The 27,628-nt window shown below is 39.1% G+C and overlaps 1 pseudogene across 1 annotated transcript; it reads left to right on the plus strand.

Annotated features, from left to right (window-relative positions):
* Positions 1 to 27,628, plus strand: LOC143851852 (threonine--tRNA ligase, mitochondrial 1-like; annotated as a pseudogene). The gene is made up of 20 exons (XR_013236530.1): positions 1 to 270; positions 375 to 486; positions 673 to 798; positions 926 to 985; positions 2,467 to 2,556; positions 3,465 to 3,539; positions 3,792 to 3,920; positions 4,013 to 4,083; positions 4,709 to 4,816; positions 4,907 to 5,003; positions 5,304 to 5,390; positions 5,617 to 5,701; positions 7,872 to 7,958; positions 8,100 to 8,140; positions 15,323 to 15,409; positions 22,708 to 22,800; positions 23,775 to 23,867; positions 23,951 to 24,172; positions 24,605 to 24,676; positions 27,174 to 27,628. The product of XR_013236530.1 is annotated as a threonine--tRNA ligase, mitochondrial 1-like (transcript).

A 27,628-nucleotide genomic window follows, 5' to 3' on the forward strand; every position in this document is an offset into this window, starting at 1 on the left:
CCCGCCAATCAGGAGGAGGAGATTTTCCATTAAACTGAGTTAAAACCCTAATAAAGTTTTCTTGCGCTAAAATCATATTTCACACGTCGTCGTTGCTCCTCTTGCACCATTTTGTAGCAGCAGAAACATGGGGGAAGAAATATGCGGGAAATTAAAACCGAAGGCCAAGGACGAACATTATGTCGAATCCGTCCTTACCAACCGGATTCGCATGTTCGAACAAATCCTCTCCGATCAGAAATCAATTCGAAACGGAGGACAAACCATCAGGTAAATAAGACCTGGAATCGAAGCATTTGATATCCAAATCCTCCTTTCTCTTCTCTCTCTAGGGTTTGAATTCTTTATCCTTCTTCTTCTTCTTCTTATTCAAGGATAACACTCCCGGATGGAGCGGTGAAGGAGGGCACGGTATGGATAACTTCACCCATGGATGTTGCTAAGGAAATTTCGAAAAGTTTGGCTGCAAATGCTTTGATAGCTAGGGTTTGTAATCTCTCTGTTTCTTTCCTTTTCTTTTTGCTGATAAATTGTTGCTGTTGAATTGGAATCATAAGGGGATATTTGATGTGTTTATGAATTCATGCTAATGTTGTTCTTCCTAGTTCAAGTGGGTTTCGAAAGATTTTTGTTAATTTTGCTTAGTTGCATTTCTTTTGGGTTAATAAAAAGGTAAATGGAACTCTCTGGGACTTGTCAAGACCACTTGAGGAAGACTGTGAATTGAAGTTCTTCCAGTTTGAGGATAATGAAGGACGCGACACGTTTTGGCATTCTAGTGCTCACATTCTCGGGCAGGTGAGAGGTTTTTGCCCTAGTATTCACACTTGGTGTAAGTTCAATACCTTCTCTCTCTCTCTCTCTCTCTCTCTCTTTTCTCTCATGATTTATTTGCTTAGTTCGAATTGTGCTCTTTTAATGGCAGGCCATTGAGATGGAGTATGGATGCAAGCTATGTATTGGGCCTTGTACCACGAGAGGGGAGGTAAATAACACAGCATTGTGATTCAGACTGTCTTTTATTTGTATTTGATTTCATGTTATATTTAGTAAATTATTTCCTCTTGGTCTTGTGTCGGCTGTTTGAGTGGTATGAATTATCAATTTGTTTAACTATTTGTGACATAATGTTGATAAAGTATCATAATTACCTTTTGAAGGAATCCTTTGCATCTCAACCTTAGATGTATTCCCTTGTGCTTTAGGCCAGGCTACTATTAACTAGGATGGAGAAATACGCAGACGAGATCCAATCTGCCATTAATTTTCTCAAAACAATGCCAAAACCATGTAGTCAAGAACTCCCAATCCACTTGGTTGTCTTCTTTTTCTAGGTCAGCTTTAAAGTAGTTCCCACTTCCCCACCCCACACCTTAGAGTTGATGCATTTGTTCTCAATACGGCTCCTTGGAAATGAGAGTTGATATCGAGCAGCACCTTCTTAAGTTTGAGCAATAAAACTTTTGCCACCAATATAGAGAACTAATCAAGCTAACAGGATGGAAAACTCTAGCTTCCACTGGCCCCTCAATCGTTTGAAGAATTATGGCTCCTTGTTTGGCTGTTGACCTTTTGTTGTTCACTATACATCCTTTCTTCTAATTTGTGACCAAGCAAAAAAAAAAAAAAAAAACAGCAATATCGAACAATGGCCCTTTTAGGAGTTGTATCTTCCATGGACTTGTTTGTTTTCATTTATTTTAACTGCTACTGAACTTAATATTTCCATTTTATCGTCTATGTTTCTTTTGCTTGGTCTTGTTGGACATAGGTGCTTTAGTCAGGTATGCAGACCTTACCTAAATTATTTTTTTCTGTGATATTCATTTTCATTCCAAGGAAATGTTTGAGAAACAATTTAGATTTTGAGATATTGCTATTGAAGATGGTTACTTTGAGTGAATGCATCAAATATTGCTTTATACCGTGTGATAGGCTAGTTTTTGGATGTCTACCGTTCTTTACAAGAATCAAAGCGTCGATAGAAGATATAGACTGTCTGTAATGACCTAGATGTTACTTATTTACATCTATGATTTGAAGTGGATAGAATTTGAAATTGTCATTGGGATATGATACCTTCATGATCGGATGCTAAGTGGATTTGAATTTTGAAGATCTGATGTGAGGAGTGGATAGAACTGAACTTGTCATCGGGGATTATGATCAGATACTAAGTTGTATCTTTCGTTGTTTTATGGACGGCTTGTCTTCTTTCTATCTTGTACTTTTTTCATCTCATCCCCTTTCTGTGCTGTACTATTTTCTCTTTATCTTAATAAAGTTGTGTTTGCTATAGCTCCAGACAAATGATTAAAAAAATGTCACATAGGAGGGGTTGTATATGTCTAACTGCTACTCATGGATGTTTTGCTGCAAAATATGAGTTTAAGGATATAGATGGTGTTTAAGAAGGTTTCTTGTTACCTTTTATGTGATATATGAAGTGATGTATTCTTCTTGTAGGGTTTCTACTATGATGCATTCTATGGTGACCTGACCTTGAACGAGGAGCATTTTGAACAAATACAATCATGTGCACTGAAAACTATTGGGGTATTGTGGCTTGTGGGCATACATTTTTTGCATTTTTCTTTGAACAATTTGGTTCTTCTCAAAAAGGGGAATGACGTTTATTCTATATGTTTCATTATTATTATTGGTAACTCCATCAGTGATTGAAGAAAACTTTTACTAATTCTCTTGCAGAGTTAATATGTAATGGCCCCAACCCCAAGGATTCTGTTTCTTCTTTGTGATAACTTTAGAGTTTTAGAGTTCCATATGTTGACTTACATGGTCACAATCATTCATTAGTACATGGTTGTCACCAGAAATTTCTATATTTGATGGACTGGTTGTATCCATCATTCATCGAGAAAGTTTCCTGAAGTTTTTAATTTGGAAAATTGATTATTAAATAATATAATTTGCCTAAATTTCTTAAAATATCTAGCGTGAAAACATTCTAAGAGACAACAAAATATTGAAACAATCATTAACAATACAATATTTAATGCTTCACAATCCTTAACAATACAATATTTGATGCTTCTATTGACGCATTGCTTTAGAATTGCTAAATATGATCTTTGGGGGAAAAAAGGTGAGGTTTCTGAGGGTTTTGGTTTATTTTTTGTTTCTAAATAAGATATGAGCAGTTTTTTAATTGATTGAAACCTACCTCCAGTAAGTTACAGTGCATTGTTAGCAAATGAAAAACAGTGGGTAAAAAAGCAAAATATAGTTTTTTTTTTCTTTTGGGTTCCTTCAATGCTTTTTACTGCCTCAGTTTTCAATGGATTTTGTCATAAATGAATAAATAACACGCAAGATATATTGTGGACCAAATATAATATTAATAGGAGTTTCTGCAGTGGCTCTCCATTCTTTTCCTTCCCTTTCTTCCGTATCTTCCTCTCACTTTGAAGGTAAGTATTTGCATTTTATCATTTATTTTGCAGGAGAAACAGCCTTTTGAGCGCATTGAAGTATGAAGAGCGCAAGCTCTTGAAATGTTTGCTGAAAATTCTTTTAAGGCAAGTCCTCCTGCATATTATATCGTCATTTGTGATGTGTGAAATATTCTTCCTTTCTTGATGTCAAATATTAGAGTAGACTTTCTTCTTTATTGGTCATGCTAAGAAACTAATATCCATTTAAAGGTTAATAGACAGTCCTAGATTTCCCAAATTTATAATTGCAAATGATTTTCAGTTTCCTTAAATATGTGAAATTGCTTTATGATAGAGATAATTGTATGCTATCATCATCATAACTTGATTATGCAGGTTGAAATCATTAATGAGCTGCCAGAAGACAAAACAATCACTGTTTATAGGTGTGGGACTTTAGTCTATCTTTGTCGTGGACCACATATACCAAGTACATCTTTTGTGAAAGCTTTTGCTTGTTTAAAGGTGATGTTTTTCTTGGAAAAATTTAGCTGGGCTTTCGACTATTTATGCTCGGATAAGTCATTTGTATTAATGGTTAATGGTTGTGTATCCAGACTTCATCGTCCTATTGGAGGGGTAAATCTGACCGTGAAAGGTTGCCAGACCTCAAGGTGGAAAGGCCAAAGCCTTTACCATTGAGCTAGAGGCTCAATACCTGGTTTTTTTTTTGTTTTGTTTTAGTCTATATCATTCATTCCTTCCCATCTGATTCTTTAAATTTTATGGTGCTGGTCTTCATATGCTGGCCATAATTGTTTTGAGTCTTCTGGTTAACGGTCATGCTTTGATTTTAACAATTCCCAATGTTCTGCTTTGTTAATACCGTCATGTTTATTTGGAAAAGTTATTTAACATTGCTCAACGCGGTCATTGACTTTGTTGGATGCAAAATCATGGCATGACTTCTAATTTTCGAAATTTCAGGTGTTCTTGATGTCAAGTCATTTTCTTATCTCCTAGGATTTTCACTATTTTTTGTTTTTGTTATTTAAATTTCCCCTTTTGCTGTGATTTAATGCATCAGTTTGTTTTGGAGGCTTCATATTTATTATGTTTAAGAATGTGTTACAATACAAAACTTCTCTGATTTAGTGGTTTATCTTGAGATTGTAATTTCATAGGATTTTCCTTTGCTCTACTTGTTTGCACTCAAGGTCTAATTTTCTACTATAGTCAATTTCTCATTTGATAACTTGTTTGGATCTATCAAATATGTTTATGAACTTTTACTTATAACTGGCAGCTCTTAGAAATTTATCTCTCATGCAGTAATACCTGACCCAACTGGAGGAAGCAAAGAAACGTGACCACAGAATACTAGGACAAAATCAAGAGCTCTTCTTTTTCCATCCTCTTAGGTTATGAAAGTACTGGTTTGGTTTCTTTTGCTGCTTGACACCTAGATTTTTTGCACTATCCATTGATTTGCATTTATCATGACATTTCAGTCCAGGAAGTTGTTTTTTCCTGCCACATGGGATGCGAATATATAACAAACTAATGGAGTTTATACGAGCTCAATATAGAAAGAGAGGTTACGAAGAGGTTAATTTTCCGTAGCTTTTAATCTATTTATCCTAATGCAATGGTATTCAGCAATGATTAAAGACTCATACTTGGTCAAGAACTCCCACAAGGCAAAACTGGGTTGGATCGGGCTTGTCAATAATTGACCCAGTTAGATGACTTGTGCGAGCTAAACAAGTTTTTTATTGACTCAGTAAGGCCAAAACCAAGCTGACTGATGAGCCAATGTCATACGACCCAGTTAGTAATATGACACATTTGACACTGATATTGAGATATTGCATTTCTCTTCCTCTCATATTAATGTCTCTTTGGCAGGTTTTGACTCCTAACATTTACAATATGCAACTTTGGGAAACATCAGGTCATGCTGCTAATTACAAAGAGAACATGTTTGTATTTGAGGTGATTTTTTCTCAGTGCCTCAGGATGCTACTGCTTAAGGTTTCATAATCATATTGATAAAAGAAACAACATATACATCTTAACTATTGTTGAGTTTGTTTTTATTTGTTGTACTTGTCATTTTCTTCTGTCATTTAGTAATAGGAAGATTCCTTTTTGTCATCATATTTCCCGTGTATCATATTTCCTTTTATTTGTTACCATAAATTATTGTATTGAATGCCAGATTGAGAAACAAGAATTTGGACTCAAGCCAATGAATTGCCCTGGGCACTGTTTGATGTTTGACAATAGAGTTCGATCATATAGAGGTGACCTATTCTGTTTATTTTTGCTTGGGTTTAACTGTCTACTTACTTTCTGAATTAGTGTTGATTTCCTCCGCTTTAATTGGTACTTTAACAATAAAAAGCCCACATCAAGGGGGTGGGAGAAAATTTTGTAGGATCACCTAACTGATTTGTCCCCTCTCCATTAAATTGTCATTGATTCTCATTTTGTTTCATTTATCTCGATCTCCATTAAGTTGTCTTGGATTCTCATTTTGTTTCCGAAACTTCACTGCTATTCCCTTCCTCTTCCGACTGTTGTTTTGGTGGGCATCAACTGGAGATATATTTTTTCAACTGGTAATTTGTGGAAATAGAAATACGATCAGGATCTGGCTATTGATCTTCTGATTAAGTACTTAGTAATCTTATTTTGTTCTGTTAAGAAAAAAGAGTGAGTTTAAAATTTTAAATTTGAAGAAATGCTTTTTGGTTGTTCCTTTGGTTTTTCTTAGATCTCTCCCAATGATGAAATGCTTCTTTATTTTTGTTTAGAAATTCACCTTATATCAATTTGGTTATCTGCCTATTAGATCTGTTGTTTTACAATTGAGGTTTCTATTATATTCATAGGACGTCAATTAAGATTACGTATTTGCATCTTTTTTGAAAGATAAAGAGAAACAAATTTTACAGAGATACATCCTCGGACAATATCTGCCCATAATACAATTCTGCTGTTCCCACCCCCACTTCTGCTAGCTTGTTGGCTACCTCATTTGCACTACTAGGCACATGACCACATCCCTCCACCGATCCTCCCATTCTTTCAATTATTTCATTGGCATAATTTCCAAGCCTCCACAGACCACCTCGATCTTTTTTTTTTTTTGAATGACCACGTTGATCTTCTCTTAACTAAGATTTTAGATTAGGGGTATGCTCCAGTGGGGGTAAGTCGTTTCAAGGTAAACCACTTTAGAGGGAAGTACTAGGGGTCTCTTCCAATGGGGGTAACTCATTTCAGGGTAAACCACTTCATGGGAAGTACTTCTCTCTGAAGTAGTTTACCCTTAAAGTGATTTCCGTTGTTCCAATGTGTAGGGTAAATTAAGGCCCATGTGCTATTTCATGTGTTACAGTGACCACATGTTGCAGAGGATTTGCAATTTTTATTAACCATTCATTTGGCTGCCTACATGACAATCCTTTCCACATTGTTCTTCTTAAAGCATCATAAATATTGAGTATTTTTGGAAATTGTATCGGGTGTATTTATTTCTGAATTATCATTAAAAAACTTATTAAAAAATTCTCCACTTTACTGATGATAGAGCATGGTATGATATCTATGGAAAGCATGTATTGTGTGTATATTTCTGTTTCTGTTTTTTTTTTTTTTTTGGATATAAGCTATGTCACAAATATCTCCAACATTTTCAAAACATCGTGCTTTTATCCCGACATTTTGATAAAACAACATAATCATTTACCGTGAAAAGTATTGAGATTTTTTAACAATATTTTTATTTTATATCTTTTCTTAAATTATACATTTTTAAATAATTTTATTTTTATCATTTTTCCCGATATAAACCAAATATATATATATGAGGAATAAGATTGTGCGGTCCAGGGCCCCAAACTCATTTGGGCACACTTTGTTAGGATGATCCAAAGCATTCATTTGAAAGGCCCTTACATAGATGGGGTATGTACAAAAAATCAGCTCCATAGGATCATCCTAACGCATCCATTTGTGGAGGTCAAAATGGACAGACACCGTTTGCCACAAATCTGCCCATTTTTGCCCTCCACTTTTGGAGGGGTTAGGATGATCCAATGGACCTGATTTTTTGTACACACCCTATCTATGATGGGGCCTTGCAAATGAATGGTTTCGATCAGCACAAAAAATGTGGGACCCATGTGTTTGGGCGCTCGACCGCACACTCCTTTTCCTATATATATATATATATATATATATATATATATATATATATATCCTGAGATATTCTCATGTCGAGAAATTCCCGAGAAGGATATTTGCGACTTAGGATCTAAGCTTATGCTATCTTTCAACACTTTCTATTTTGGATTGTATCTTTTAACATTTTCTAGTTGGCATATCTGCTTCCTTATTTCATTCCAATTTTCCAATGTGTTCAGTTTCCACTGCGTGTATATTGACTATTTTGGGATGGTATCATAGAATTACCACTTCGCCTAGCCGATTTTGGAGTTTTGCATCGGAATGAGCTTAGTGGTGCACTTACTGGTCTAACGCGTGTTAGAAGGTATCTTCTTAATTCTTATGGCACATGCACATTTAATTTTATATGTTTCAGATTTGACACCATTGAACTCGTAGTGCCCTGTTTCTTGTCTCACATGTTTGGAGTTACTTTCTGATTAGCTTTCATTCTTATCTCTAATGATCTCTTCCAGGATGATGCTCATATCTTCTGTCGGGAGTCTCAGGTGAGTTCTCGTTTATTCATTTAGAGCTAACATTGGTAACTTATTTTATCTAAATGTTTAACCTAATCCATCCATTGGTACACTGCTAAATGCTTCATTTAGTCACTGCTATGTCAAATGACTACAAGGTAAACAATTGGGACATATTGAATTGTTGAATGCTAAAAGTGACAGAAAAATGATGCCGGAGTTTGGTTGTGATAATTCCTGTCCTTCTCTCTTCTACCAACTGTGACAAGGAAGTGAAACATTGCACCTGCAAATTAATAATGGCTATACTTAAGGAATGCCCATATAGATTTTCTGCAGCAAATAGCAGGACTAAAAATCTGCTTGCCCTCATTACTTGATGTCCCTTATCATTATTAAGTTCGCATCCTCTTGTTTTATACTAAAATTCTTCGTAAATCTTTGCCTATTGAATATTGACTGTTTTTTCAAAATGTATATGTTTCGTAAATTAATGTAATATGATTATGGAATACAACAATTAGGTTATGCTAGGATACTTAGGGGGCGTTCGGATGTGATGCTTTTCTTTTCTTTTTTTTATGGTTTTGGTAGCATTTTTCTGTGGAATCCATGTCTGAGTGATGAATCTACAATGAAGATGCTATCCACCCCCCCCCCTATGAATTTCACTTGCAATGAAAGGGAAATCACAATTGAGCTACCCTCTCTCACTGTCTCCACTCACCATCTCTCCCTCCCCATTTTCGCGTTGTCTCTCCTTCTCTCTACCTCTTTCTTGCTAACTTGTCTCTTTGACCAGATCCACCTCCCATCTTCTCATAAAAAAGAACACCAATACAATTTTCAAGAAAATATAGGGCGTCATCCAAACAACGTAAACTATCGTCCTTGGAAGATACAGGAATGTCACCGGAACAGAGTAAAATCTATTACAGGGAATATTTTTTTCACTGTTTTAAGTTTCTGTGGACCCCGATCCCGAGGACGATGAGCGAGGGACACGAGATCCCACGTCGGTCCTCTAAGATCTCTACAATGTGAAGGAGAGCTCTACCAAGGAACTCTCGAAATGATGCCACTCACAGCATGGGTGGCGATATAAATGAGATACCTCTTGATTCCGGGACCAGCCCGGAACCAAGATGTACCTATAACAAAGAAGAGTCGCCATCCAAGGAAATGGGCCCCGGATCCCATACAATACTCTGTTGCAACGGATAACCAGAGATACAAAAGTCCGTGCCTGATGACGAATGGGGAAGGTGTTAAGCGCCCCCAATTCGCTCAAGTGCAAGCACCTGGTCTCTTATGCAATTTTTAATTAATTTTGAAGAGTTTTGGGCTAAAATCATGTGAAATGGGAACGAGTACCCCCGAAGAAACGTCTATCTAAGCATGCATGACCCGGGGATGGGCAAAAGAAAATAAACATCCAAATCCTAACTCACCGCATCTACTCATAACCCATCACATCTAGGAAAGCAATAACATCCGCATGCACAGCTACAGCTAAGCAAGTAATAGCAGATATGATAAGCAGAAAAGCAGTAAATATCTACAGCTAAGCATATGATCATGATAAGTAAGCAAATAAATGTCACAGCTAAGCATGTAAATAAGCATGTGAAACTAAATGCACAAGGAATAACCAAGCTAAAAGTAAACACACAAGGAACCAAAGACAAACACACAATAAGCTAAATGATGCGAGGAAAGAAAGGAATAAGAAAATAGACGGTATGCGCAAACCCAAAATGGCAGGGAAAAGAAAATGGGACATACGATAGACTCAGGAAGCGATTCTAAAGGAATCGAGCTCAGTGATCCTGATCCGCTAAAGATCGGACAAGTCTCGCGATCGTCATAGCCTATAGTTGGGCTCAGCGAGGACAATCCTTGTAAAGGGGCCACGCTACGTCGTCGCCCATCCCAAAACCCGATAAAACGTCGGAAAATCGATAAAACCGGCAAACCACGATCAAAATCGGAAATGAAATGAAAAGAAGGCTCCGAGTGACCTGGCAATCACCACCTTTGCCCATTTTGGTTTTTGTATTTTTGGGAAAAGCTTGAAAGATATTTTTAGAAGCTGAAATGATTTTTTTGAAGGGTTTAAATGATTTTATTGAAAAGTTTGACTGAACTTGGGACTAAAATCCCAAGCTACCTACGTAGCCTGTGGAAAGGGATCAAGCCAACGTAGTTCGAAGCAGCTTTTCGAAAAACGCTTTTGTTGTTTTTTTATGTTTTTGGATTTTTATGTATTTTTTATCCCTTTTGATTGAAAGGGGGTTTTGGCTCAAGAGGTTGCCGTCCGTAATCGCCTAAACCCGACGAGAGTGTTCCTGTAATCGAGGGAATCCTGAAGCTCGAAAAGGATCCCGAGGAACATAAGGAGAATGACTCTGAATGAAGAAGAAACCCAAGGGAAAGTCCCTATAATCGAATGAATCCCGAGGCCCGAGTAGGATCCCTAGGAACGTGAGGAGAATGAATCCGAAGAAGAAGAAACCCCAAACCCTACAAGCAATAATGATCACGGAGAGGAGGGAATCCCTAAGCCCTATGAGAAGTGACAAGACAAGAAAGGAGACAAGAGGGGCAAAGGGGTGGCTCAAGAAACATTCCGTCATCGCCGACACCTGAGGGAAGATTTTCTAAAATCGAAAGAAAGATCAAATGCTGGAGAGAACCATGAACTCTAGTGAAGATCCCGATGGTAAAAGGATGCTCAGGGAATCCCAAATAAAAACCCTACCTGGAGGGGAAATAGTCTCCTAGCTTAACAACTTGCGAACAATCATCGAATCAGAGGGAATATCGCTGATAAAGTCACACTGTTGATTAGTGAATAGAATACCCTCGTGCGCAAAATTACAAAGGTAATCTCGAAGAAAACCAAAAATTTTACGCACCCTTGAATAAGGCACACTTTGGGTACTCTGATCACTAATGAATAGGATAACCTCTTTACAAAACTCACTTTGACTTAATAATTGCGCTAATGCATTGTTAAACTAGAAGACCTTGCAGGCAAATCAAAGAGATGACAAGTTACATTCGAGTAAACACCAATCAAGAGTATATTGATACTATTAAATAGTTTTGTCATGGAAATGATGTCATCACCGTCTGGTTCCTATAGTTGCTCTAACTCATCCCGTCTTATCATGCTCGAAAAAGGTATACGGGTGCTACTAGACCATTCGAAGAGAAGGGTTCATATAAGAGAATCAGAAACATCCATATAGCAATAAGCTCTAGTAGGGGATACAGACGTTGAGGCTCCATATGATCCTACCTTGGGTCACATGCACATGCATACATTCATATGTATAAGTACTTTTAAGATGAGAAATTGTAGAAAGCTTTCGAAAATCTAAGGATCATAAATCTGCAAAGCATGTCATGAATTTGACGGGAATTACTGAGGAGAAGGAGCGTGATTTACATGTGAAATGGCTATCATAATTAATGAATGCAAAACAATATGGTAATGATATCATCAGAATATGATAGTGCATCCATCAATCTACCCCTCTAACTGCATTGGGAAATGACACCAACATCACAATATTTGCACTAGCCAACCTGTCCTTTAGCATTCAAGAGGGAGCCAAAATGCTACTACAGTTTACAAAAGACTCTTCCTTGCCAATTGAAAAGAAAAGACAAAGCATGGCAGTGTAGTTATAAAAACATGATTAGATTGATGTCAATCCCAACCAAATTGATGAGAAGGGAGTTCACATTTAAACCAAAAATGTCGACCCTGTCATGCTTTGAAAACTGCTCTTCCTCTTTGTTTCAACTGATCTCTTGTAATTGATACTGAGGTTCATAAAAAGCCATGATAACTCGGTACAATCTAAGTGTTTTCCACCTATCCTAGCAATTGCAGGGAACCCATTTCAACTCACGCTATCAAACAGCCATTGAAACCATTGCCACTCAATCACAATGCAAAGGTGACCAAATCAACTAAAGAGAGAATGTAAGTATGAATCCCAGAGACCAAAGCAACTAAGAAATTCAAAGAACTGAACCGAATGTGAAATTTTAAGAAGGAAAATCAGCAGACTCTTTGAATTTAAATGAACAGGACCATGAACAAGTTAAGAAACGGGTTTTCCCGAGAAAGCTCTAGCAACACATTTTAGTGCACCTCAAATCATTCACTTAAAAAATTAAGACACAGACACAAGGAATATTTACGTTAACAATCTAAAAACACATGGAGGAATTGAGAAGAATGACTCACCTCTGCTGCCAATACACCCCACAAACTGAAATTCCAAATTGGCTCTAAGCCCCTTCGAATCCATAGGAGATTATGCGACGGCTATAAATTTCGGAAGCGGCGGTTGCGGATGGTGACCTGATCCGACGGAATGGGGTATAGAAATGGGATTGGGGTTTCAATAGCCTAATTGGATGGTGCAGGTGTAAGAGGAGATGGAGATGGAGGAGAGATGGGAGATGGAGATGGAGGGAGTGATGGTGATGGTGGAGGATGATGGTCGGTGGTGGAGATAGGAGGTGGAGTCGAATTTGTAGAGGTGGCTGACGGTGGAAGAAGAGGCCGGATTCCGGCACAATTTTGACGGAGAAGATGGAGTTGCAGAGATTGGAAATGGAGATGGGTTTTGGGTTTTGGTAGATGGTTTTAATGGTGGTGGATTTCAAAGGGGTTTTGGTTCGGGATTCCGGCGAAGGTTCCCGGAGAAGAAAGTTGCAGCGGTGGCTGAGAAATGAAGGTGGAGGTGGAGGCCAGCTAGGATCGGATTCGGATGGGGTTGGATGCGTGGGTATATGCCATGAAAAGCTTGGGGATGGTGGCTGGTTTGGATGTCTGAGAGTGGAAATGGGTTAGAGGTGGGTTTTGAGGAGAGGGTTTGATGGGTTTTGGGGTAGGAAAATGGTGGAGGATGGTGGTCGGTGGCGGTGACAGAGATGGTTGGAGATGGGTTTGTGCCGTAGATGGGTATGGTGGAGGGATGGGAGAATGGCGGCAATGGAGGGGTCGGCTGGAGGAGTAGTGGTCGGAGAAGAGGGGTTGGTCGGAGATGGGTTTGTGAAGGGTGGTGGTGATTGGGTGGTTCGGTGGAGATTGGCTCCGGATTCCGGCCGGTGGCGATGGAAGCCGAGACCAAGCTCCCTTTCTCTCTTCTTCCCTCCCTCTCTGTGTATTCTCTCCTCGCTCTGCTCTCCTCTCTCTTATTTTAGAAAAATCTCTCTCCCTGGTGTTGTTCTTGCGGCTGCCCCTCTCCTTTTTTTCAGAAAATGGGGCTCCTCCCCCTTTTACCCATGAGATTCTTTGTGGTAATATAGATAGGGTTAAAACCCTCATCTAATCTTAGCCATTCATTTCATTCCCTTCTTGATCCTATGGCCCTTGCTTCGCTATCCCTCTTGTCCTAATTCTATCCTAGAAACCCTAAAAACCTAGAGTGTCTAGTTGATCTAAGACCTACACCTCACCTCTTTAATCCAATGGCCCATGCCTGTTGCTTGCAAAGAAAGTAATGTCCATTTTACTAAATATCCCAAGGAGAAGGCAATTTTACCCTCTTGCCACTATACCCTATTTGGCTTTTCTTCTCTTAAAGGGAATGGTATATTATTCCCTATCTCTTCTCCAAGCAACCCCAAGCTGGCTAATTCACTCCCCTCCTGCTTAACATGGGAAAGTGATTTAACACACGCACGCTTTGATAAATGCACTCCTAGGGATATTAGCAGCCTCTTAGGAATTTTGCACTGCAGTGGGTGGGTACCATTCTGAGTTTTCTCTGCACTTGGGGCCCACCTCTTCAGGAATTTCGGGATTGGGATCTCGGAACTTCATTCGGGAATTTACTCGATTTCATAAATTTATTCGATTTTGGGAAAAATGGTCCGGTCAAAATGGGGTGTCTACAGTTTCATTGAATTTGAAACTTTTAAGTGAAAGCAAAATCAGCGCATGCAAATGCCCCGTTATATGAATCTTAAACCCCATACATGCCCATGCACCTATGGATTTCTAGCTTTTGACACCTAATTCACTCCTTACTTCTAAGAACTTTGTGCTCATTTTCATTGGTTATATATATAGCTCGAGCTCAAAAACCTTTTCCCATATATATATATATATATATGAGGAAAGTGTTTCTAGTCGGCCGACTAGAGATCATTCTCTAGTCCGCCGACCAAAAACACATGGGTCCCACATTTTTTGTGGTGATCTAAAGCATTCATTTGATAGGCCTCATCATAGATAGAGTGTCCACAAAAAATCATCTTCATAGGATCATCTTAATCCTTTGATTTGTGGAGTTAAAAAATGGACAGATTTGTGGCGGTTTATAGCCGTCCATTTTAAGCTCCACAAATCATAGGGTTGGGATGATCCTATGTAGCTAATTTTTTGTGGACACCGTCTCTATGTCAGGGCCCATCAAATGAATGCTTTGCATCACCCAAAAAATGTGGGACCCATGTGTTTTTGGTCGGCGGTCTAGAGAATGATCTCTAGTCGGCCGACTAGAAACACTTTCCTCATATATATATATATATATATATATATATATATATATATATATATATATATGAGGAAAAGGAGTGTGCGGTCGAGGGCCTAAACACGTGGGTCCCACACCTTTTGTGGTGATCAAAACCATTCATTTGCAAGGCCCCATCATAGATAGGGTGTGTACAAAAAATCAGCTCCATTGGATCATCCTAACCCCTCCAAAAGTGGAGGGAAAAAATGGGCAGATTTGTGGCAAACGGTGTCTGTCCATTTTGCCCTCCACTTTTGGATGGGTTAGGATGATCCTATGGAGCTGATTTTTTGTACACACCCTATCTATGATGGGGTCTTGCAAATGAATGCTTTGGGCCATCCTAACAATGTGGGCCCACATGAGTTTTGGGCCCTCGACCGCACCTAAGCTTGGTGCGGTCGAGCGCACAATCTTATTCCTCTCTCTCAGAGAGATTTGATACAACAGCAGCTCACTTTTTGAGAAGCTGCTGTAGGATCAAATATCAAGGGTGGCACCTCAACCGTACAAGGGCCTAATTGTCGTATGGCCTTACACCATATAATTTCTCTCTCTCTCACACACACACACACGTGTGTGTGTTCTTGTTCTGCTGATTTCTTTCCTTCGTTTTTTTCCTAGAACGTTTCATTGTTATCTTCTTTCTGCTGTGTATTTTCAGATTAAAGATGAAGTTAAAAGCGTCTTGGAATTTATAAATTATGCTTATGATGTATTTGGGTTCACATTTGAGCTAGAGCTATCAACGGTATGCAATTTTGTCCTAGCATTTATATTTCATCACGTGTAAAGATAATGTCAACATTGATTTCAAAAATATGACAGGCTGATGAAATCCTTTGAAATAACCATTCAAATCATTTACAAAGATGACTGTATTGCATAGTGTTATTCGTTGGAGTCGTTGCCTTTTTCTCTTTGTTATGATTGCGTAGGTAAAAAACCTTGCTTTTTATCATATTTATCATTAGTTTGTGGGTTCACAATTTCACACTGGTAATATCCCTATGTGTTGATCTGTGCTCCATCTTTGGCATTATAAGCTATGTCCTTGCCTATTCTTTGATAGGAATGAACACATCAAAAGCCTGTCTACTGTAGTATTTCATAGTTCAGATCCCCACAAGTTAGTGATTTTCTCCATTTGTGGTTGATCTATTTCTTTTTGTCACTCATACAAAGATATAATACGTTGCATGGAGAGATATCCATAAATGAGACTATTGTGTGCCTTTTATGAGAATAAGTACATTTATATTTTGTTTCCTCTTGCAACATATACCATTTCTGTGCGCGATATAAAATTGTCTCGGGAAATTTATTTTATTGTGCACCCAATCAGCATATTAGTTTCTTTTTTTTGAAGAGGGGAACAAAATATATATATATATATAGATGTATAAACAGAACCGAGATGGTCCTGAAGGAACAAAGAGAATAGAAAGATAGCAATACAATAAGTCAATGAGGGAGATAGTCAAAGCACTCAAACTCGGCCCGAAAAACGCCTTTCTTGGCCAGGGAGTCGGCATCCGCATTGGCTGATCTTCTGACATGGCGAAAAACTATGGAGGAGCCCTTAGATCTATCCTCTATCTCCTCTAAGAGAGGCAAAAATCGCCATGGGGGAGAAGCGGCGCCCGAATGCCAGCGAATAACATTTAAGGAATCCCCATCGACTATAATTCTGTCGCACTCCAGGCGAGGCATGGAGTGAAGCCCGCTGTGCACGGCTCTAACCTCTACCTCATTCGAGTCTGCCAATCCAATAGGCCCCGAGTAGGCCCAGAGGACTTCCCCTTTGTGGTTTCTACATAACCCCCCTACTCCTGCCGCTCCTGGGTTGCCGATAGAGGAGCCGTCAAAGTTAAGCTTCAGGGACCCCGGCGGAGGAGGAGACCAGGAGGGGCGGGTTTTCACTTTGGTAGCTGATTCCATACAGATGATTGACCATCCTTCCCAGAGGTCAAAAGCTGAAACAAAACGAAAAAGAGGAAGTATACGGGCCCAGGAGATGACCGCAGCTATCACCTGAATATAAATCCAATATGGAGAACTAGCCTTCCCTTCAAAGACACGCGCATTCCTCTCTTTCCACAAAAACCACCATGAGGCTAAGAGACACATCTTCCACAGAATTCTGCCTTTCCTTTTCCAAGGAGCCCATTCCCAACTCTGAATAAATTCAGCCATAGAATTGGAAGGGACCCAACTGATCCCAAACCGAGAAAAGAGAAGACCCCAAATAGATCGAGCAACCTTACAGTGTATAAAGAGGTGGTCTATGGATTCTCCTGCGGATAAACATAGAGGGCAGTGATCCACCAGCCACATTCCTCTCTTCCTCAAGAAATCCATAGTTTGAATGCGGCCCCAGCTAACCGACCACCCAAAGAAAGCAACTCTCGGAGGGCATGATTGGCGCCAAACCGAGGAGGACACATGCTCCACTAAAGGAGGGATCAGGTGGTGATAAAAAGATTTGACGAAGAATATCCCCGATGGATTCCAAATCCAAATTCGACGATCTACGCCCGAAGACTTGATGAAGCAAGAGTCCAATAAGGAGAGGAGGGCGCTGTGAGATCTTAACTCCCTAACAAAGAAGGCTCTGCGGAACTTAGGAGCCCACGCCATTGTTCCCTGTTCCCGTACAAAACATTCCGATACCCAAGCCTCTTTCTGAGATGAAACGATAAATAAGTCAGGAAACATAACTCGAAGGGGATCAGCCGAACACCAAGGGTCCTGCCAAAACCGAATCCGATCCCCCCTATATACTCTGTATCGAACTCCAGGAGCAAATAAAGACTTCAACTGCAAGATGTCCCTCCAAACCGTAAGCCCTTTGTTTTTAAAATTATCAACTGATTCCCAATGCCCATGAGATGAACCATACTTACTTTCAATGACCCGGACCCACAAAGAGGAGTGTTCTTCGCCATATCTCCACAACCACTTGCCCATAAGGGCCTGATTAAAACTCTGAACCCTCCTGATACCCAAACCTCCATTTTTAGTAGGCAAGCAGACCATACTCCATTTAATCAGGGATACCCCCTTGGAAGACCCTGAACCGCCCCACAGAAAACGTCTCTGAAGTTGCTCGATGCGCTTAGCAACAGAGGCGGGACATTGAAAAAGGGATAGAAAATAAATCGGCATATTGGATAGAACGGCCTTTAGAAGCACCAATCTACCTCCTTTGGAAACCAACCGGCGCTTCCAGGTGGCCAACCAACGCTCGATCCTTTGTATAATAGGAGTCCATAGGGTGTGTTTCGGTCGACCCACTCCGAGAGAAAGACCCAAATAGGTTGCTGGAAAGACATCTAGACCACACCCCATAATTCCGGCGAAAGAGGATGCATCGCTCTCAGAAACATTAACCGCGTACATCCGAGATTTGGCGAAATTGGATCGTTGCCCCGAGACCATCTCACAACAACGAAGCATGGCCTTAAGATTGAGAACCTGGGATATGACCGGAGAACAGAACAGAAGAGTGTCATCCGCAAAATGAAGAAGCGAGACTTCCACCTTACTATTTCCAATAAGGAACCCTTTATATAGCCCCATGTCACTACCTTTTTTCAGCAGACTGCACAGGGATTCGGCCGCGATCAGGAAAAGAAAAGGAGATAGAGGGTCTCCCTGCCGCAAGCCTCTAGATGATTTGAAAAATCCTTTTGCTGATCCGTTGATGAGGACAGAAAACCAGGCGGATGATAAGCAGTTCCGAATCCACCCTCTCCACCTACCCCCAAAGCCCATACGACCCATGAGAAAATCTAAAGCGGCCCAATCCACTCGGTCATATGCTTTCTCCATATCGAGCTTGCATAAGATGCCGCCTTCCCCCTTCCTCCGGTAATAGTCAATGGCTTCATTGGCTGTTAAGGAACAATCAAGATTTTGACGATTGCTTAGAAAAGCACTTTGACTTACCGAAATAATAGATGGAAGAACCACTTTGATACGGTCCGCCAGGACCTTTGCGAGCACTTTGTAGAGGCTGCCCACCGGGCGAAAATCTGATACTTTTGATGCTCCTTCAATTTTTGGAATGAGGACTAGAAAAGTTGCACCCGTCCCTTTGTCGAGGAGAGCACCCTCAAAAAATTCTAGGAAGAATCGAAGAAGGTCCGATTTTACTGTTTCCCAACAAGTCTGAAAGAAAACCAAGCAGAAACCATCGGGACCAGCGGCTTTATCTTTTGCATGAGAGAACAGTGCTATTCGGATTTCCTCCTCATTGAAGGGGATTTTCAATCCGGCTGAGGCTTCCAGGCTTAAACTTGCAAAACAAATGTCTTGAGGGATCGGGCGTAAAATCCCATCAGCGGAATATAAAGATCTGTAGAATGCAATAATTTCTTCAATAATCCGCTCCCGGTCAGATACAATCTCCCCCTCCACTTCTAAGGATTCAATTATGTTCCTTTGTCTGCGAGCACTGGCTATGGCATGGAAGAAGGCTGTGTTTTTATCTCCCTCCAACAACCACTTGACTCGAGATCTTTGACGCCAAGAGATTTCTTCAAGCATCAACAACTCTTTATGTTCTTGTATTAATCTTCCTTGTTGCTCAAAATCCTCCGCCGATGCCAAACCACTATCAGCCAATGAATGTATCTCCATCAATCTGTCCTCAAGAATCCGCTTCCTACCGTAGTCAACTTATTTCTGCTCCTTATCCCACTCTTTTAATTTTCCTTTAATGAACCTCAATTTTTTGCCAATAACGACATCGCCGGGACCTTCGAAAACACATTCAGACCACCATCTGACTAACTGAGCCTCCAATAGGGGATTTTCCAGCCAAGCTAACTCAAATCGGAAGGGTGGGGAGCCCCAGGACTCCATTTTAGGAGACAAAAGGATAGGGCAATGGTCGGAGACAGAATGGGGTAGAGCCTGCTGATAAACTTCGGAAAGAACTGCCAACCAGTCGCCCGATAGAAGAAAGCGGTCAAGCCGACTCCGGTGCGAACCTCTTGCCCACGTGAAAGATGATCCACCCAAAGGTAAATCTGCTAGCTCATTGATGGCGATAAAATCAGCAAAAGATCTCATGCCCACAGTAATTCGCTGGCCCCCGAGGCGATCCCTTGATCCTAGGACTTCATTGAAATCCCCCCCGATACACCAAGGAGCGGAGCATAGGCCGTGCATCTGATTTAATTCTTCCCAAAAATAGCACTTCTCGGAGGGGGACAAAGGACCATAGACGCCTGAGAAGAACCAGACTGAACTATCTTCACATTTTCTGAAGGCAACAGAGAGAGAGAAGACTCCTCGCCAAACATCCGAACTGTCCCACAAGACTGAATCTCACGCCACCAAGATACCCCCTGAAGCTCCTTTGGATGCTAAGAAAGCAAAATTCCAATCAGAGTTGAACCCCATGCTTCTCATATCTATGGTACTGATTTGCTCCATCTTAGTTTCCTGATGACAAACAACCTCAGGGCGCCGATGTTTAACTAATGCTTTGATTTGAATTCTTTTCTCCCGAGAGCCCAAGTCATTTATATTCCAGGATAAAATCTTCATCAACTACTGTATTCCGATGAGTTTCTGCCCTCCCTGAAATCAATCTTTCTTCCTTTTTTCTTTCGTTTGAGACCATTGCTATGCGAGCCAGAGTCATAATTGATATCCGATTGAAGCCGCATCAATTCTCTCTCCGTGCGTTTCAGGTTTGCTTCGGATATGGATTCTGGAGATGACACTCCAGCAACCTCCCGCAATTCTGCCGCCTTTATTCTAGACCTGTATTCCTCAATGGGACCCGGGAATACTAGGCCCAAGTGGGAACTGAGATTCACGGTATGGTCCACCATCAATTCAATCACCTGTTGGGTAGAAACTGGACCAGAGTCATCCCTTGAAGGGACAAAATAGAGGTCTGGGGCACAAGGCAGGAACTGGATGTCCGCCTTGCTACACCATCTCAGTGAACGAAGATGGGAGTATCTTCCAAGCGATACCTTGACGAGCGAGCGAAAGGACCACCCCCTAACTTCACCATAGAATAAAGACTTCATACCTCCCCAGCCACTATAATCAAAGAGCACCGTCCTTTGCCCCACTCAGCACTGAAGGGTAAAACGGTCCTCTCGAGAGAAAAGGATGCACCTACTGTTGGGACTTGGCAGACGATGCCCCCTCAACTGGTTGACCCCAATCTCCTCCTCAGTCTCAGGAGAGGATCGAGTGATGCCCACTGTATTGGATTCGTAATGGAGACTCAGAGGTCTAGAGCTCAATAAATACGGAGAAGAGGCAGCGTCTGGGTTGGAATTGGGAGAAACAAGCTTCAGAATAAAATCAAACGCTGAGAAAGAAGGAGAATGATACGCGGGCCCAACGTCTTTGTCGACCCAACATAGATATTCATACCCAAGCATATTAGTTTCTGTGAGACAGCCAGAGATGAAATCCATTCGGGTTTTTTGAGTTATCTCGCCAAAAGAAGCACCATAGTAGTTTCCCGTTGGTGTTGACATGGTTTACCAGAAATGCAAACTTTGAAATTTCTCAAACAAGCCAAACTCGAGAAAGGAAGTACTATAGTAATTTCCCGTCAGCGTTGACATGATTTACCAGAAATGTTTACTTTGTGTTTTCTCAAACAAACAAATTTAGTTGAATTGCTTGTGTGATAATGGTCAAAATGCTTAAAAAAGTAATTGGGCTGAAAATTCAACACTGATATTTCCATAATTTACAAATAAACCGAAGTTTGATTCATTTGAATTTTTTTTACTCCAAAAATCTAAAATCTAAAATCTCAATATCAGCCTTTCATTGGACTACCAAAATCTCACAATATTTGTATGATTGCATCAAGGTTTAAAATTTCGGTTTCGGACCTTGAAATTTCGGTCGAAATCTGGTTAAAAAAAAAAACATTATTTTATTCATTATTAAATTTCGGTTGAAATTTTGGTGAAATATTAAATTAATATTTAAAAAAACAGATTTTTTGTGTCAAATGACTCAAATTTCGGAAAAACCGAAATTCCGAAATTTCAGCCGAAATAAATGACCATTTCGGTTTTGTGTAGTTTCGGTGTCGGAAATCCGATCGAAATTTAAAACCATGGATTGCATATCGTATTCTTTTGATATTTGAATGAAAATTCAACACATTTCACCTCAACCCAAGTCCAAGATCCTACAAGTCACTGTAAATCTCTTTAAATCTAAATCTTTGGGAGCGTCTTTCTTGACATCAAAAGATGGAATCTGCTTTCTGTCTCTGCTTACATTATTCATGCAGCTGTATGATCACCAGTTACGGTTTCTGATGATCAGTATCTGAAGACGATAGATTACCAAAGTTGTTGATCTGATGTTGCTATTTGATTGAGGAAAAGAGACAATATCAAGATCTTGGATTTTGCTCTAATACCACACAGGTTTATATACCCAAAGTTCACACATATGGAAGGGGTTGGTTACTTTACTAATACATAGGTGTCAGGAAGAGGCCTTTAAGTGTGGGCAAATACATTTAAAACTAGAAATTCCTATACCATTCATAATTTCTAAATATAAATGCAAATAAACCCTGCGCACAAAGTTCATTATTTTCTCTTGCCAGAGGAGTTCGCCCCATACAATTATTTGGATTTCGTAAATATCCAACTACGGTTTGGTTAATGTAACTAATAAAGTTTTCATATTCAATAAATAACTTGTTCAGTTTGTTTGAATATGTTTAACAAAGTTGGTGCATGATTAGGCATGTTTCTTCGGTTGGGACTTTGCTTAATATTGTAAACCTTTGATAATTGTATTTGTAATAGAAGATTTTGTAGTAATCTCAATGTTGGCTCTTTCGTTTGACTGGTTGGGGTTCATAATTGAATTTTATGTTGCACTTTCTGAAAAATCTTCATATCACTGATTCCATCTTTTGTAGTCCTATTTCATTCCATCTAATTGTGTAGAATTCCCAGCACATATATGATACTAATGGTAAACATCAGTTTTTCAGATTTAATTTATTACTTAGATTCTTGTTTTACAATGTAGAGGCCAGAGAAGCACCTGGGAGATATTGAAACATGGGATAAAGCAGAGGCTGCTCTGTCGGAAGCATTGAATGAATTCGGTAGGCCATGGCAGGTGATTGTGCACTTATTTGGCTATTGACATTTTCCTGTTTGTTTGCATTTTGATTATGTCCATGTTTCTCTTAGATACAACAGTCTGTTTAATATTTTAATAATGATGTTAACATCCAAATCAGAGATTTGTATCCTTTATTCTTCCTAGCCTCTTCAAATAGTTCATCCCTACATTTTTTATGGTCTATTTTATGTGATCAGATATGATGGTGGTTGTGTTCCATATTGTTCATTTTTTGTGTGTAATATCTTATATTAAGACTCTTTGAATGTTATTCGGTGGCTCAGAGGTTCTCACCAACACCCTTGGAGATTCAACTATTTCTTTGAGGATTGGACGGTGTCCTCATCGATTGGTTTCCATCATGTTAAGAGATCTGCAAATGAAGTTGTACATAAATTGGCTAGGGATGGAGTAAACAAGGAATCGATTGAAGTTTCTGATTACTTGCTCCCTTGAGTCTTGGAGCATGATGTTTTTCCTTTTCTGTATTTAGCCTTTGCTTCTCTATCTTTTATTGTTTTCCTTTCTTATGTTGACCATCTCGGTCTGGTTGCTTATTAATAAAGCTTTCATCATTCGGGAAAAAAAATCTTATATTAAACATAGCTTCAAAAGAACATATGATTTAGGTGTTAAATGTAAAAGTTGCCTTTATTTTAGTCAAGAAACCTTGAAACATCTAGATTAAAAAATTTATTTACAAAATAGGAATACCTGTTCACTTTTTAATAGTATTATATGTTTTGTTTGTTGTGAAAAAAGTAATCATCACTGTTTCTGTATTGGCATATATGATAATTAGTCATTGAAGTTGAGTTTCTATGAATTTATGTCGATTTCAGAGTACTTAATATCTTTAGTGTTTTCTAGAACTATGAATTTATGTCGATTTCAGAGTACTTAATGTCTAGTGTTTTCTCTAGAACAACTTTTACTTGACTACTTCAATGTTGGAGTCTGATTTACAGATTAATGAAGGAGATGGTGCATTTTATGGGCCAAAGATAGATATTGGTGTTTTTGATGCTTTAAAGAGAAAGTTCCAATGTGCAACTCTGCAGGTTATTGGTAACAACATTTCTTATAGTTATAATTTCTGAGAAAAATCTATCTTGTTTCTTAATTTATGTTTGTCTGATTGCAGTTGGATTTTCAGCTTCCTTCTCGTTTCAACTTATCTTATTCAGCAGAGGATGAAGCTAAAAGGGAGCGACCTGTGATGATACATAGAGCCGTACTTGGATCTGTTGAGCGTATGCTTGCAATACTTTTGGAACATTATAAACGAAAATGGCCTTTCTGGCTAAGCCCTCGTCAAGCAATTGTTTGCCCCGCGTCAGAGAAGTCTCAACCTTATGCATTGCAGGTAAGTAAAAATATATGAATGGGGCTGAATATGCCTTTAGACTTTAATAGACACTGTTGGCGGCGTTTAATCTGGTTATCTCTTATTGTGGGGAATAATGAGGATGGGTTTTAGTGCATGCTTTTGGCGCTTAAATTACCAATCATTCAAAAAAGGGAATAATGGGAATAATGAACTGTATCGACCAGCTCGGTCGCTCTTTTTTATTGAATAAAATTACCTATCATTAAAAGAAACCTCGTTACACAGTTTCCATTTGAGTTATAAATATGCATGGAACTAAATAAATTTGAGGTGCTACAATTGTCCTGAATAATGCTTTTGAGACCTTGACAATCATTATTTCATTAACTTATAATGCTTTTGAGACCTTACAATCGTGATTATGAAGTCCAATGGGTATTGATGCTGTTTCATTTTATGTTTTTGTAGGTTCGAGATCAGATCCATCAAGCCGGTTATTACGTTGACGTTGACACAACAGATAGAAAGATCCAAAAGAAGGTATTATTTGGGTTTTTATTTGGTATTTATATGTTCATGCAAGAATACTAAAAATACAGCACACTGTCGGATTATCCAAACCATTAATTTGTTGGGCCACGACTTAAATAGGTCATGCCCCAAAAAATCTTCTCCTTGGGATGATCTAACACTCTGATCTGTAGAGATTTAAAATGGACAGCACGGTATGACAACCTCTGCAGATCGGAGGGTTAGAATCATCTTAGGGAGAAGATTTTCGGGGCATGGCCTAGTTAAGTCGAGGCCCAACAAATTATTGGTTTGGATCATCCAATCATGTATTTCAATTCTCCTTGCATTATAAGTTTTTCCTAGCGTGCGGATCTTTAATTTTTCATCTTTTTCTATATTTTTTAAGTTGTTCAAAGTCTTTAAGGTATGCCTATATAAGTTGGGGGGGGGGGGGGGGGGGGGGGGGGGGTGTCATGTAAGGAACCTTTTGATTTATGTGTCATTGTATACTTGGAAGCGTGAAAAGCTTGTAATTTGGAGGAATACAGAGTGAACGCCCAACCTTTTTTCCTTTCAACTGTTGGGTAATGTTAAATCTTGTTTCATCTTTAACTTAGTCATTCCCTTTCATCTCCTTCACCTACTTCTTTTAGTATTTTTTCACCCAAGTTCTAGTTATTCGTATTCGATAGCTTTGGATTTGAGTCGAGCAGTGTTATTTGTCTTTTGGGTGGTAGTGGATGGGATAGGATAAAGATTTGGGAAGATAAGTGTTAGGTAGTCCATTTTACCAATCTGTCTCTTTTTTTTGTGAGAAGATATCTGATTAAAAGGGAAAGAAGATTACTAGTTCAAATCAACGGGCAAGGACATGTCAGAGTACAAACGAGATCTTGTGGCTCCCGACTTTGCCAGGAAACAAGTAGTTAGTGCTTCTAGGTATATGAATAAAGATAATGTCTTCCTCTAAGTGAGATTGATGTCCCCTATTAAATGGGCAGTGGTAAGGAAAGATTTTGGATAGTTTGTCTAGTGAGTTTAATCATTAATGCTAGTAGAGGGTGGGGAATTCCATTTTACTTGGGTTATTACTTCAACCTCCAATCCTTAAAAAACTTCATCGTAGCCTCCATTGTAAGCTTTTTGCTGTTTTCTTTCTTAATAAACCTTCATTTCTGTGTATGCTATCCTCTGTTCTGGTTGGTTGGTTTTACACGCTGGCTGTAGTCTCATGGTGATGGGGACAAATTCTGAATACAGTTACAGTCTGCATTTTGCAGTTGATATTGTTAAAAATAATGTATGATGCCAATTGCCAAAACATGTCTTGTGCTGAAAATTTATGAAAATCAAGCAAGAACTTGTGAATACTAATTTTATCTTCACTCTTCTTTGTAATATTCTATACTGGGGTCTGTTGATGCTCTTTTTTTTTGTTACTCCACATCTTTCACATGCACCTCATGCAAGCGTACTTTGGTCATTTTGTCGATACAAGAAGCTCAACTGGCTCCGTACAATTACATTCTAGTCGTTGGTGAGGAGGAATCAAACAGTGGACAGGTTTTACCAATATTTGCTTCATCCTTTTGATATGTTGCTTTATTAATACACCGATTGTCATTTCCCTCGTTTAAAATTTTAGCCTATAAACTACTGTACTGATACCTTTCCAAAAAAAAAAAAAAAAACAACCTACTGTACCGGCATGCCTTTTCATTTCCATTATTTGGAAATGTTAGCCTATATACTATTGTAATGGGCATGTATTTCCCATATTATTGATATGCTATGGCTATAAAAAAAATTTCCCGTATTATTGATATGCTATAGCTATCAATTTTTATTTTTTTTGGACTAATTACGTTGTATTGTATTGACTAATTAGGTTGTATTGTATTGACTAATTAGGTTGTTTATGTATTGTTTACTACAAGATCCTCCATCCAGTTATGTACTGGGTGGATGCAGAGTTCATTGTTGGATCAAAAAGTGGACCTTGATGAGAGCGCAACTCGGGTTGATTTTTAGAAATTTGAGTCAAACTTTTACCGTTAATTCAGGTTTGGTTCCGGCTCAATCCGATTCTTTTTTTAACAAAAGCTCAACCCGACCTGACCCAAGTTGCACCCCCTACGCATGCACTTTCGAAACATTGCTCATTTGCTATCAGTCCATGTTGTCTACCCTGGAACTGTAGCATTGTTAAGAAAATTAAAAAGATCGCTGTGAGGGTTTGAAGCTTGATAAGATACTTCCATACCTATGAACAGAACTTCAAAATTTAGGAACAGCTATGATTCCTGATGGTGTTTTACTCATCTATAAGCACATTGATATTTTCGTTCAGACTATGGTAAAATAACCCAATCAAATTGCATACTTGCAGTTGAAGTATTTGAAACACTTGTTTGGTATGATGCTTCACATGTTTTCCATTTGCAAATTAATAATAAAGTTTTGTTACGTGTCTAAAGGCAACATTAATGATCCTGGCGTTCTATATTTGTCCTATTTTATGCAGGTGAGTGTCAGGGTTAGAGACAAGACAGACCATTTGGTCAAGAGTATGGAGGACCTACTTACACACTTCAGAGAAGCAGCAGCAGCTTTCCATTAGCTCTACCTAACTCAACATCATGAAGAGGAATCCGAAGCCAGAGATTAGATAGAAGAAAATGAGTGATTGTTACTAAACAGATTTCAATCTGTGTATCTATAATTTTTATTTTTACTACCATTTAATACAGTGCCATTGAGAGCTCGTTGAGTAGGTAGAAAGTACTGTACAATTTAGGAATGGGAAATAATATATTCTCCTTTTTTTTTTTTACTTGGGACAGCTCCCTCTAGTGTAAACGGGAAGTCATAAATGCACCAGAGGGGGATGTGCCAAGTAAAGAGGGCGAATATATCACTTCCCTTTATGAATTTATTGTTAAAAATTATGATGAAACTTTGGATTCCTTTCAGAGTGTA

The sequence above is a fragment of the Tasmannia lanceolata genome, unplaced genomic scaffold, assembly GCF_043159265.1.
Source record: "Tasmannia lanceolata isolate RefF3 unplaced genomic scaffold, GAP_Taslan_0.1 ptg000018l, whole genome shotgun sequence".
Taxonomy (NCBI): domain Eukaryota; kingdom Viridiplantae; phylum Streptophyta; class Magnoliopsida; order Canellales; family Winteraceae; genus Tasmannia; species Tasmannia lanceolata.